The sequence below is a fragment of the Coregonus clupeaformis genome, chromosome 20, assembly GCF_020615455.1.
Source record: "Coregonus clupeaformis isolate EN_2021a chromosome 20, ASM2061545v1, whole genome shotgun sequence".
In the NCBI taxonomy this organism is placed as follows: Eukaryota; Metazoa; Chordata; class Actinopteri; order Salmoniformes; family Salmonidae; genus Coregonus; species Coregonus clupeaformis.
Genome location: NC_059211.1, coordinates 54,094,498 through 54,109,403, shown reverse-complemented (window position 1 = coordinate 54,109,403; position 14,906 = coordinate 54,094,498).

Sequence of the window (14,906 nt, the reverse complement as noted above, 5' to 3'; positions counted from 1 at the left end):
GGCCTCTCTGTAGACAGAGAGCAAATGGAGGACATGAGGTTGTTGTTGTTGTTGTTGTCCTACAATTATCCAAGTCAGCAGATGTGTAAGTGCTTGGAGATGTATTTGACCTTCTGAATTGGTGTGTAGATGTAATGCTTCGAACTATCAAGTATACTGTATTGAGTACCGCCTCCTCAAATGTTCTACTGCTTGAGTACTGGTAACTATAGAATATTGGCTCTAAAATATGATGTGTTTCCCGGCACCTAAATACAAAGAGTACTGTCACAAGAGTACAGTCACCTATTTTAGTTCACTTTAAGAACTGACTCATGCCCAACCAAAGAAATCCCCCCAACCATGTCTTCGGTTTGTTCTCCTTCTCACTCTAATCTGCGTACATCAACAGCGGAATTAATATACGACCGTTGCCTGCAAATTGGATTTGATTTGAAACGCTCTCGAATACGTCACTCTGCATTGAAATGCCAGACATTTATTGAACGCCCATTTATCCGGAGTGAACTTCAGTCTAATTAAGTTTCTAGAAACACATCCATCAAGCTATTGAGGCAGTTAATTTGTCGCTACGGCCTGGATCACAACTCCCTCCCAGACACATTCACACTCACCACTTTCAGCTTCCTGCCACGTCTCCAACGCAGAGCAACACACATTCACACTCACCGCTTTCAGCTTCCTGCCACGTCTCCAACGCAGAGCAACACACATTCACACTAACCACTTTCAGCTTCCTGCCACGTCTCCAACGCAGAGCAACACACATTCACACTCACCACTTTCAGCTTCCTGCCACGTCTCCAACGCAGAGCAACACACATTCACACTCACCACTTTCAGCTTCCCGCCACGTCTCCAACGCAGAGCAACACACATTCACACTCACCACTTTCAGCTTCCTGCCACGTACGTCTCCAACGCAGAGCAACACACATTCACACTCACCACTTTCAGCTTCCTGCCACGTACGTCTCCAACGCAGAGCAACACACATTCTCAGTTTCAGCCGTGTCTCTCCTACAACACAGTCACACTCACCACGTTTCAGACAAGTTTCAACCCTACTCTCTCACACACTGCTGCCCTGCTGGGGCACAGCTGGTACAGGATTGGTGTTCAGTCTGTTCTCTTCTTCTAAAAATTGGTCGTTGTATACATATAGTCACCTCCAAAATTATTGTATACTGTGTAAAATAAATAATACAAATATTGAGCTATATTGTATGCTCAATTGTTTAGAAAAGTATGTTATTTTATACTAATACAGTTGCTTAGATAAAGAGATTTAGTCAAGTAAAAAAAAAAAGATTGGTTTCAAAATTATTGGCACCCCTGTTTTTAATTCTCCAGCACCCTCCTCTCGTGAGGATAACGGCACTGAGCCTTTTTCTAAAATGTTTTATGAGATTGGAGAACACATTGGGAGGGATCTTAGACCATTCCTCCATACAGAATCTTTCCAGATCGTTGATATCCTTTGGTCTGCACTTATTGACTGCCCTCTTCAATTCAAACCACAGGTTTTCAATGGGGTTCAAGTCCGGAGATTGAGATTGCCATTGCAAAATGTAAATTTTGTGGTCAATTAACAATTTCTTTGTGGATCTTTAAGTGTGCTTGGGGTTAGTGTCTTGCTGGAAGATCTACTTGTGACCAAATTTCAGCCTGGTACTTAGCAAATGTCCTGGTACTTGGTAGAGTTCATGATGCCATTGACCTTAACAAGGGACCTGGGACCAGTGGAAGCAAAACACAGCATGGCCGTGTTCCTACCAGGTGGTTTAACAGGAGTTAGCCAGGCTAGCTGCGCAGCCAGAACCAGCATGGCCGTGTTCCTACCAGGTGGTTTAACAGGAGTTAGCCAGGCTAGCTGCGCAGCCAGAACCAGCATGGCCGTGTTCCTACCAGGTGGTTTAACAGGAGTTAGCCAGGCTAGCTGCGCAGCCAGAACCAGCATGGCCGTGTTCCTACCAGTTGGTTTAACAGGAGTTAGCCAGGCTAGCTGTGCAGCCAGAACCAGCATGGCCGTGTTCCTACCAGGTGGTTTAACAGGAGTTAGCCAGGCTAGCTGCGCAGCCAGAACCAGCATGGCCGTGTTCCTACCAGGTGGTTTAACAGGAGTTAGCCAGGCTAGCTGCGCAGCCAGAACCAGCATGGCCGTGTTCCTACCAGTTGTTTAACAGGAGTTAGCCAAGCTATCTGCGCAGCCAGAACCAGCATGGCCGTGTTCCTACCAGGTGGTTTAACAGGAGTTAGCCAGGCTAGCTGCGCAGCCAGAACCAGCATGGCCGTGTTCCTACAAGGTGGTTTAACAGGAGTTAGCCAGGCTAGCTGCGCAGCCAGAACCAGCATGGCCGTGTTCCTACCAGTTGTTTAACAGGAGTTAGCCAAGCTATCTGCGCAGCCAGAACCAGCATGGCCGTGTTCCTACCAGGCGGTTTAACAGGAGTTAGCCAGGCTAGCTGCGCAGCCAGAACCAGCATGGCCGTGTTCCTACCAGGTGGTTTAACAGGAGTTAGCCAGGCTAGCTGCGCAGCCAGAACCAGCATGGCCGTGTTCCTACAAGGTGGTTTAACAGGAGTTAGCCAGGCTAGCTGCGCAGCCAGAACCAGCATGGCCGTGTTCCTACCAGGTGGTTTAACAGGAGTTAGCCAGGCTAGCTGCGCAGCCAGAACCAGCATGGCCGTGTTCCTACCAGGTGGTTTAACAGGAGTTAGCCAGGCTAGCTGCGCAGCCAGAACCAGCATGGCCGTGTTCCTACCAGGTGGTTTAACAGGAGTTAGCCAGGCTAGCTGCGCAGCCAGAACCAGCATGGCCGTGTTCCTACCAGTTGTTTAACAGGAGTTAGCCAAGCTATCTGCGCAGCCAGAACCAGCATGGCCGTGTTCCTACCAGTTGTTTAACAGGAGTTAGCCAATCTAGCCGCGCAGCCAGAACCAGCATGGCCGTGTTCCTACCAGGTGGTTTAACAGGAGTTAGCAAAGCTATCTGCGCAGCCAGAACTCTCTCATTAGTACAATTACGCTGAAGCTACATTTTTTCTTTATTTCTTTAGCTTCTAGCTGTCTTCTGTTCTCCTGTGCTCTGCTCCTCTGCATAAAATATCTCCCAACCCAATTTGTCATGAATCCCCTCATTTGCCGTCTCCTCAGCAGGGAAGATTATGCGTATTTTTCATTTGGACAGAGGGAGATGGAGCCAGGTGTTTGGCACCAGCGGAGTGTTCAGGTGTATCGCCGCGGTGACGGGACATGACGAGAGGACGCAGATGAAGGATGAGGCAGGGAGGATTTTGGGGAGAGGCACGGCTGGCGCACCCGTGGCCCAACTCCCTCTAGGATACCCCCGCCGGTCTGGAAGAGGCAAAACTTTCCTTTTTCTCTTTAATCAGTTTCTTTCTTGCTATAATCAGCTTCTGTTTCTTAATTAGCGTGTTTAAGCTGCAATGAATAAGGAGTAGTGTACAGTTCTACATTCTGCTGAGCTCATCAACATGGCTTCATGCCTTTTTAATATCTAAAGGTGGGGTGGTTTTATAATATAAATATCCTTTCAGAGCGTATCATAAAAATATTTTTTCAATAAAAAAAGTGGCTAAAATGGCAATATTTTGGCACATATTTTTTATGTCAATTCTGTAATTAATGCCACTGTATTTCCTCTTTATGGTACACAACATCTTGGTAAATTCAATCAATGGTCCCCACATTTTACAACCCCACCCAAAAATACACAAAAAGGTTTCAGTTAAAAGGGAATGTAACAAATACAACCTTCCCCATACTAGACAAATGTGAAATGTGTTCCAACCCTTGCTGAAATCACAATGTGTGTCTCCTTTGTGGAGTCAACGAATCCTGTTTCTACGGTGGAATCACTCCTTCCACACGATAAGTATTTCTCTCTTATTGTAAGACAATAACTGGGACTGAGGCAGCAATGGTCTGATGATTAAGTTCTAGTCAGTTGGCTTTGTTATCAATCACCGTTTCCTGACATTCACATCATTGCTAGATAATGTCTCTCATCTCAGGAAAACTGATATGATTTATTGTTTTCCTCCTAATGTTCTTGTAATTACATTTTCTGCTGTCTATCAAGAGGTAAATCATTCGGTTTAGACTGCTAAGCAGTAACACGTAACATGAAAACAAACAGAGAAACAAACCATTAGTCACATTTTAAAGAGTCTGAAGTAAGTCAGATGTTTTAATACTAGTTCTGAGGGTATCTTTAGATATAAACCATACGTTGAAAAATAACAAAATAAGCATAATTTCCCTGACCGCCCCTAATTAGGCCTATAGGTATGTATTGGATCATACTGCATTAAATAGTGAGGCTAAATGTGTGTGTGTGTGTGTGTGTGTGTGTGTGTGTGTGTGTGTGTGTGTGTGTGTGTGTGTGTGTAATGTGTATGTGTGTGTATAATGTGTGTAGTGCAGTGTTTCCCAACCCTGGTCCTCCAGTACCCCAACAGTACACATGACTGGTCTGTTGGGGTACTGGAGGACCAGTTCTATGTTCTGTTGGGGTACTGGAGGACCAGTTCTATGTTCTGTTGGGGTACTGGAGGACCAGTTCTGTGTTCTGTTGGGGTACTGGAGGACCAGTTCTGTGTTCTGTTGGGGTACTGGAGGACCAGTTCTGTGTTCTGTTGGGGTACTGGAGGACCAGTTCTGTGTTCTGTTGGGGTACTGGAGGACCAGTTCTGTGTTCTGTTGGGGTACTGGAGGACCAGTTCTGTGTTCTGTTGGGGTACTGGAGGACCAGTTCTGTGTTCTGTTGGGGTACTGGAGGACCAGTTCTATGTTCTGTTGGGGTACTGGAGGACCAGTTCTGTGTTCTGTTGGGGTACTGGAGGACCAGTTCTATGTTCTGTTGGGGTACTGGAGGACCAGTTCTGTGTTCTGTTGGGGTACTGGAGGACCAGTTCTGTGTTCTGTTGGGGTACTGGAGGACCAGTTCTGTGTTCTGTTGGGGTACTGGAGGACCAGTTCTGTGTTCTGTTGGGGTACTGGAGGACCAGTTCTGTGTTCTGTTGGGGTACTGGAGGACCAGTTCTGTGTTCTGTTGGGGTACTGGAGGACCAGTTCTGTGTTCTGTTGGGGTACTGGAGGACCAGTTCTGTGTTCTGTTGGGGTACTGGAGGACCAGTTCTGTGTTCTGTTGGGGTACTGGAGGACCAGTTCTGTGTTCTGTTGGGGTACTGGAGGACCAGGGTTGGGAAACACTGGTGTAGTGTGTGTAATGAGTGTAATGTGTGTAATGTGTGTGTGTGTGTGTGTGTGTGTGTGTGTGTGTGTGTGTGTGTGTGTGTGTGTGTGTAATGTGTGTGTGTAGCTCAGTCAAGCAGGTAATTACTATAAGGCTGCACTTAATTAAAGAAAGAAAAACACATTGCCTACAAACGCTAATGTTGGACAATCATGGACTTCGTCTTCATTGGTACACAGGTAGTATAGGGAGTTTAGGTGTCCCCAATGTGTCCATTATAGTTCAAATGGACAGGATTCTTCAAAAACATAGCTGACATTTGAATCATTTTTTTTTTTTTTTTTTGTCATTTAGCAGACGCTCTTATCCAGAGCGACTTACATGAGCAATTAGGGTTAAGTGCCTTGCTTAAGGGCACATCGACAGATTTTTCACCTAGTCGGCTTGGGGATTAGAACCAGCGACCTTTCGGTTACTGGCACAACGCTCTTACCCACTACATTGCCCAATGAAACCCACACATGGTCTTACTGTAAGTGCAGACTCTCCCGGGAAAAAAAAGCCCAGTGCAATCCTAGCAGCTACCACCTGTGGTAGCTTACTCACACACATGCAGTCATACCAGACTGCGTCACTACTCACACGTGGACATGTAGCATGCAGTACAATGTGCTCTAGTAGCAGGACCTATGGCAGTCAGTAGCAGCAGCACTCCCATTGGGCTCATACAGAGGTCCTGAACATGTACATCACAGGCTTATCTCTGTGTGTCCAGAGCCCGAGTAGTACGTACAGTGGTAGATGTCTCTGCCATGCAGGTAGGGAAATCAGATTTCCCATACGTCATCAGAGCGCGATAAGATGCTGAACGCGGAACGAGAGAGAGAGCTCGGTTTATTGTTTTGAAAGTTTCAGGAAAAGTTTTTCCTCGAAGAAATGTTTGTTTACTAGTCTACCTGTTTACTTTGGATCCCGCGATGCAGTTAGCCTCAGTTGCTGTGACCGCTACTATCTGTCCCGGGATCCTGCCAGACAAAAAAGTCTGAAGTTGTTTGCTGTAGCTAGCTACTAGCCTAGCTGGTAGCTATTAAGCTAACAGTGTTTTCCACGAACAGCTTGAACACAGCCCGTGTCACGGATAGCCCTTGTGGCTGCGACCACGGAGGTGTCCCGCACTAATTGTGGCTGTATTCCCTGCAACCGGGAAAGGTTGGTTTATGTACTTTTTGATTTTGGATCCCGCGATGCAGTTAGCCTCAGTTGCTGTGACCGCTACTATCTGTCCCGGGATCCTGTCAAACCCTAAAGTCCGAAGAGCTGCTGCTTTGCAAAGCACAGCCTGTGATGCAGTTAGCCCTTGTGGCTGGGACAGCGGCTAGTCCTTGGCTTGTGGCTGTTTTAATCCCTGCTGTTTGTTGCTGTTTCCATTGGCCCTGCAAGCTGTGCCGGCTGGAATTGCGTGGAGTACCAGCGTTAACCTAGGATGGAAGTAGCCATGGTTAGCTTGATGTCCTCTGCTGCTTTGATAAGCACCCTCCATCTGCTGTTTCCACTCATGGGTTGTGTGACGACCTGGTGTCAGACAATGGAGGTTAAAGAGGCTGAGGTTAAAGAGTTTGCTGGGCGGAACGGAATCAGACACGTCACCACAGCCCCATATCATCCGTCCTCCAACGGCCAAGCTGAACGCATGGTTCAGACAACCAAGTAGGCTCTGTCTAGGATCTCGGTGGGTGACTGGCAGACCCGACTGTAAAGATTCCTGCTGTCTCAGCGTGTTACGCCCACGGCCTCTACAGGGAAGAGTCCAGCCAAGCTGTTAATGAACAGGCGATTGACAACTGCCTTTAGACCGGCTGCACCAGGACTTGGCCAGTGACATGCGTCTAAGGCAGGAGGATGATGCAGACATGGTCATTTAAGGCATTTTGGGACTCCCGAGTGGCGCAGTGGTCTAAGGCACTGCATTGCAGTGCTAGCTGTGCCACTAGAGATCCTGGTTCGAATCCAGGCCCGGCCGTGACTGGGACACCCATGGGGCGACGCACAATTGGCCCAGTGTTGTCCAGGGTATGGGGAGGGAATGGCCGGCAGGGGTGTAGCTCAGTTGGTAGAGCATGGCGTTTGCAACGCCAGGGTTGTGGGTTCGTTTCCCACAGGGGGGTATGAAAAATAAAAAAATTATGTATGCACTCACTAACTGTAAGTTGCTCTGGATAAGAGCGTCTGCTAAATTACTAAAATGTAATGTAAATGTGCTCTGGAGGCCCTGAGTGGGTCCCTGCAGTCGTGGAAGAAGCCACTGGACCTGTCTCTTACCAGAAAATCACATTGTAGGATTTTAATGAATTTATTTGCAAATTATGGTGGAAAATAAGTATTTGGTCAATAACAAAAGTTTCTCAATACTTTGTTATATACCCTTTGTTGGCAATGACACAGGTCAAACGTTTTCTGTAAGTCTTCACAAGGTTTTCACACACTGTTGCTGGTATTTTGGCCCATTCCTCCATGCAGATCTCCTCTAGAGCAGTGATGTTTTGGGGCTGTTGCTGGGCAACACGGACTTTCAACTCCCTCCAAAGATTTTCTATGGGGTTGAGATCTGGAGACTGGCTAGGCCACTCCAGGACCTTGAAATGCTTCTTACGAAGCCACTCCTTCGTTGCCCGGGCAGTGTGTTTGGGATCATTGTCATGCTGAAAGACCCAGCCACGTTTCATCTTCAATGCCCTTGCTGATGGAAGGAGGTTTTCACTCAAAATCTCACGATACATGGCCCCATTCATTCTTTCCTTTACACGGATCAGTCGTCCTGGTCCCTTTGCAGAAAAACAGCCCCAAAGCATGATGTTTCCACCCCCATGCTTCACAGTAGGTATGGTGTTCTTTGGATGCAACTCAGCATTCTTTGTCCTCCAAACACGACGAGTTGAGTTTTTACCAAAAAGTTCTATTTTGGTTTCATCTGACCATATGACATTCTCCCAATCCTCTTCTGGATCATCCAAATGCACTCTAGCAAACTTCAGACGGGCCTGGACATGTACTGGCTTAAGCAGGGGGACACGTCTGGCACTGCAGGATTTGAGTCCCTGGCGGCGTAGTGTGTTACTGATGCTAGGCTTTGTTACTTTGGTCCCAGCTCTCTGCAGGTCATTCACTAGGTCCCCCGTGTGGTTCTGGGATTTTTGCTCACCGTTCTTGTGATCATTTTGACCCCACGGGGTGAGATCTTGCGTGGAGCCCCAGATCAAGGGAGATTATCAGTGGTCTTGTATGTCTTCCATTTCCTAATAATTGCTCCCACAGTTGATTTCTTCAAACCAAGCTGCTTACCTATTGCAGATTCAGTCTTCCCAGCCTGGTGCAGGTCTACAATTTTGTTTCTGGTGTCCTTTGACAGCTCTTTGGTCTTGGCCATAGTGGAGTTTGGAGTGTGACTGTTTGAGGTTGTGGACAGGTGTCTTTTATACTGATAACAAGTTCAAACAGGTGCCATTAATACAGGTAATGAGTGGAGGACAGAGGAGCCTCTTAAAGAAGAAGTTACAGGTCTGTGAGAGCCAGAAATCTTGCTTGTTTGTAGGTACCAAATACTTATTTTCCACCATAATTTGCAAATAAATTCATTAAAAATCCTACAATGTGATTTTCTGGATTTTTTTCTCTCAATTTGTCTGTCATAGTTGACGTGTACCTATGATGAAAAGTACAGGCCTCTCTCATTTTTTTAAGTGGGAGAACTTGCACAATTGGTGGCTGACTAAATACTTTTTTCCCCACTGTATTTTTCAGAGAACAAGTTACTGACTTTCAGCATGCATATAGAGAAGGGCACTCAACCTGTACTGCACTGACTCCGATGACTGATGATTGGTTAAAATAAATGGATAATAAGATGATAGTTAGCGCTGTCTTCTTAGATTTCTGTGCAGCCTTTGATGGTACTGATCATAAATTGTTACAAAAAAAAACTAACTTGCTATGGTTTTACATCACCTGCCATCACATGGTTGGAGAGTGATTTATCCAATAGAACCCAGAGAGTGTTCTTCAATGGAAGCTTCTCTAACATCAGATATGTACAGTGTGGTGTCCCTCAGGGCAGTTGCCTTGGTCCATTACTCTTCTCTATTTTTACAAATGATTTGCCACTGGTCTTACACGAAGCAAGAATTACTATATGTGCGGATGATTCCACACTCTACATGTCAGCACCCAAAGCCAGTGAGCTCACTGAAATAAGGAGTTACAGTCAGTATCAGAATGGGTGATTAATAATAAACTGGTATTAGATACAGTACCAGTCAAAAGTTTGGACACACCTACTCATTCAAGGGTTTTTCTTTATTTTGTACTATTTTCTACATTGCAGAATAATAGTGAAGACATCAAAACTATGAAATAACACATATGGAATCATGTAGTAACCCAAAAAGTGTTAAACAAATCAAAATATATTTTATATTTGAGCTTCTTCAAATAGTCACCCTTTGCCTTGATGATAGCTTTGCACACTCTTGGCATTCTCTCAACCAGCTTCATGAGGTAGTCACCTGGAATACATTTCAATAAACAGGTGTGCCTTCTTAAAAGTTAATTTGTGGAATTTCTTTCCTTCTTAATGCGTTTGAGCCAATCAGTTGTGTTGTGACAAGGTAGGTGGGTATACAGAAGATATCCCTATTTGTTAAAAGACAAGTCCATATTATGGCAAGAACAGCTAAAATAAGCAAAGAGAAATGACAGTCCATCATTACTTTGTCAGTCAATACAGAACATTTCAAGAACTTTGAACGTTTCTTCAAGTGCAGTTGCAAAAACCATCAAGCACTATGATAAAACTGGCTCTCATGAGGACAGGAACGGAAGACCCAGAGTTACCTCTGCTGCAGAGGATAAGTTCATTAGAGTTACCAGCCTCAGAAATTGCAGCCCAAATAAATGCTTCACAGAGTTCAAGTAACAGACATATCTCAACATCAACTGTTCAGAGGGGACTGTGTGAATCAGGCCTTCATGGTCGAATTGCAGCAAAGAAACCACTACTAAAGGACACCAATAAGAAGAAGAGACCTGCTTGGGCCAAGAAACACTAGCAATGTACATTAGTCATTTGGTCTGGAGTCCAAATTGGAGATTTTTGGTTCCAACCGCCGTGTCTTTGTGAGACGCGGTGTGGGTGAACGGATGATCTCCGCATGTGTAGTCCGCACCGTAAATCATGGAGGAGGAGGTGTTATGGTGTGGGGGTGCTTAGCTGGTGACACTATCTGTGATTTATTTAGAATTCAAGGCACACTTAACCAGCATGGCTACCACAGCATTCTACAGCGATACGCCATCCCATCTGGTTTTGGCTTAGTGGGACTAGCATTTCTTTTTCAACAGGACAATGACCCAACACACCTCCAGGCTGTGTAACGGCTATTTTACCAAGAAGGAGAGTGATGGAGTGCTGCATCAGATGACCTGGCTTCCACAATCCCCCGACCTCAACCCAATTGAGATGGTTTGGGATGAGTCGGATGGCAGAGTGAAGGAAAAGCAGCCAACAAGTGCTCAGCATATGTGGGAACTCTTTCAAGACCAGGTGAAGCTGGTTGAGAGAATGCCAAGAGTGTGCAAAGCTGCCATCAAGGCAAAGGGTGGCTATTTGAATATTCTCAAATATAAAATATATTTTGATTTGTTTAACACTTTTTTGTTTACTACAAGATTCCATATGTCTTATTTCATAGTTTTGATGTCTTCACTATTATTCTACAATGTAGAAAATAGTAAAAAGAAAGAAAATCTCTGGAATGAGTAGGTGTGTCCAGACTTTTGACTGGTAGTGTACATCTAAAACTAAAAGCATTCTATTTAGTTTTAAACATTCCCTAAGACCTAAACCTAAACTTGAGTTGTACATAAAGGGTGTGACCATTGAGCAAGTTGAGGAAGCTAAACTCTTAGGTATAACACTGGATGGTCAATTATTATAGTCAAGTAATATTGACAAAGTTGTTGTCAAAATGGGGAGAGGGTGTCTGTTATAAAAAGATGTTCAGTGTTTTTTGACACAAAAATCAACTGTACTAGTTATTTAGGCTCTGGTCTTGTCCCATCTTGATTACTCTCTGGTAATATGGTCAAGTGCAGCAAAGAAAGACCTAGCAAAGCTGCAGCTGGCTCAAAACAAAGCAGCACACCTTGCGCTTAACTGCACATACAGAACTAACATCCACAACATGCCAGCCAGTCTTTCCTAGTTGAGGGTTGACCTGAGATGAACTGCTTCTCTTCTAGTTTTTATGATAAATGTTACTGTGATGAAAATTCCAGATTGTCTGCATAATCAAATAGCATACAGCTCAGACACCCCTATGTGACACGCAGGATATGAACCTGGGTCTCCCATGGGAGTGACCACCATCTTAGAGCGGTGGTCACCAACCTTTTCTGAGTCAAGATCACTTTCTGAGTTAAAATGCAAGACGAGATCTACCCCTCTGATTTTTTTCTTTTTTACATGGCATAAAAAAACGTATTCCTATGCAACATTAACTTATTAAAAACAGTTCTGTAGTAATGAGGTTTGTGCAGTAAGCTATAGGTCCAATACATTATCACTGCATATTGGCTATGCTTGAATTGTCCTGCCAATGTTGTTCTTCTCAGACCGTTTTTTAAATGATATTTAAAACATTTCGTTATATGATCACACTGGTAATAGATCATTTGTTATATTACTTGTGAGGCACAGCTGAGTGAGCATAATAATTTGCTTTTGTTTTTACTGGACTGATGGCCTGCGTCTGATGGTCAGTCTGAGGGGAGCAGCGGTGAGGCTGCCTCTCACCGTCCCTCTTCTCTCCCCTTTTTTTTTTTTTTTACAGTATATGGAGCAAAGAAACTGTGCAGACTCGGTGATTGAGCTATCTGATTGGCCAGTGGTAGGCCTATAGGTGCACTTGATTTGCTCTCTGGGCCTGAAGAGTAAGCGGAGTTATACCTTCAGACACATTAAATGGTTCAAAATGGCTTTATCGTTGTTTTTTTTACAGCACTGTTTGGTGATCGACTAGGAATGGCTTAGAGATCGCAATCGACCGGTTGGTGACCAATGTCTTAGACCGTTAGACCAAAAGGAAATTCCAGAGGGGAGTGCGGTCTACTAGGGTTGTGTCCCAAATGGAAATTCCCGAGGGCAGACACTGGTTTTGAAGTTCCCTGGCGGGGCTACCTCAATACGTGACCATGACCGACTCATGTCCGCTACACATGCATACCCCACAAGACATGCCACCAGGGGTCTCTTCACAGTCCCCAAGTCCAAAACAAATTCACGGCAACGCACAGTATTATACACAGCCATGATCGCATGGAACTCCCTTCCATCTCCAATTACTCAGAAAACAGCAAAGTTACCTTAATTTGTTAAGTAAAACAACATCTCATGGCACAATAGGGACTGTGAAATGACACACACTAACACACTCTAACACACACACACACACACTCTAACACACACACACACACACACACACTCTAACATACAGGCCCTCCTGTAGCTCAGTTGGTAGAGCATGGCGCTTGCAACGCCAGGGTTGTGGGTTCGTTTCCCACGGGGGGCCAGTATGAAAAATGTATGCACTCACTAGCTGTAATTCGCTCTGGATAAGAGCGTCTGCTAAATGACTAAAATGTAACTATCACACTCTATGACTCTATAACATACTATCAGTCACACTTTATTGTTTGTATATCGTTTTATTTAGAATTTATGTGACTGTCCTTGTCTATCAGTGTATCAGTGTTCTGTTACTTGTCGTGTTTTATGTTTTTTGTGTGGGGAACCTAGGATGAATAGCTGCTGCTGCTGCTTCGGCAAAAGCTAATGGGGATCCGAATAAACCAAAGCGAACTCGTGTGATCCTGGTTCCTTAGAGGAAGGCTGATTTCTACTACCCCTGGAGATAATGATAAGACTGTTCCCCTGACACAGTGGAGAACTGACTGGAAGACGTGCCCGACACATTTCAAGGAATGCATTCGCTAAACCCTGAATGCTTTTTTTTGGAGCTTCAAAAGGAGGGCAGAAGTCACTTGGGTTACGTTAACAGAACATTTTAGTTATTTAGTGGACACTCTGATGCAGAGCGACTTACAGTCAGGGTCAGAGGAAAATGATACCTTGTGATACGGGAGCAGCATGATGTCTGTATCGTTCAGGGACGGTGGTGACCTAAGTGCCCTCTCTACTCAGCTTACATTCATTTACAGTAAATGTTGTAAAAGCTTAGTGCTTTCTGACAAGGAGCTGACATATGGCTAGTGTTCCAGTCACCAAGCCAGCCAAGACTAAAGTTAAAGATACATAATAATAAGTGAAGTGATTATTTTTTGCCCTGTTGTACAAATGTGTATTCTATGCATGTGTGAAACGGAAATGTTTTTTTTTTTTGCATATCCCAACTCCCCCTGAGAATGGGGTTGCAGCCAGGGTCAGCCATTATCAACAGCGACGCTGGAGCAATTAGGGTTAAGTGCCTTGCTCAATGTCACATCAACAGATTTTTCACCTTGTCGGCTGGGGGATTCAAACAACACTCTAACCACTAGGATACCTTCTCTAACCGCTAGGCTACCTGTTCTAACTGCTAGGCTACCTGCTCTAACCGCTAGGCTACCTGCTCTAACCGTTAGGCTACCTGTTCTAACTGCTAGGCTACCTGTTCTAACTGCTAGGCTACCTGCTCTAACCGCTAGGCTACCTGCTCTAACCGCTAGGCTACCTTCTCTAACCGCTAGGCTACCTGCTCTAACCGCTAGGCTACCTGTTCTAACCGCTAGGCTACCTGCTCTAACCGCTAGGCTACCTTCTCTAACCGCTAGGCTACCTGCTCTAACCGCTAGGCTACCTGCTCTAACCGCTAGGCTACCTGCTCTAACCGCTAGGCTACCTGCTCTAACCGTTAGGCTACCTGTTCTAACCGCTAGGCTACCTGCTCTAACCGCTAGGCTACCTGTTCTAACCGCTAGGCTACATGCTCTAACCGCTAGGCTACCTGCTCTAACCGCTAGGCTACCTGCTCTAACCGCTAGGCTACCTGTTCTAACCGCTAGGCTACCTGCTCTAACCGCTAGGCTACCTGCTCTAACCGCTAGGCTACCTTCTCTAACCGCTAGGCTACTTGCTCTAACTGCTAGGCTACATGCTTCCCCGAATACAGAGATGAGTCCAGGGTCGTGTTCAGCACAAAACAAAAGAAAATGAAGTGAAGCTTGTTTTCCTTTTCCTCTGGTAATCATCCAGTTTATTGTTACTGCCCATCACTCAACTGAACACATATCACAAGATAAAGTGGCTAAAAAAACGACCATGTCCATTCACCAAGTCTTCATAGATTAACCCCATTGTGGGCTAAAAGAGACACAAACAAATAAACAAACAAAAAAACCCAAACAATAAAAACTTGCAGTGGTACACAAATGGACATACTTTCGCCTCCATCCTTCTCTCTCTAATCTGATGAAATGCCCCCCAGAGTACTAGAGTACAGTAAAACACCAGCCCTTGGCTTTGGTAAAGATCACAAATGGAGAGCTGTCAGTGGGATTCTTATTACTGTCAAGAGTACTAAATGCTCTACGTCAGTATGAAAGATATTCAAGGTAGGCCATGCACCAGACTGTGC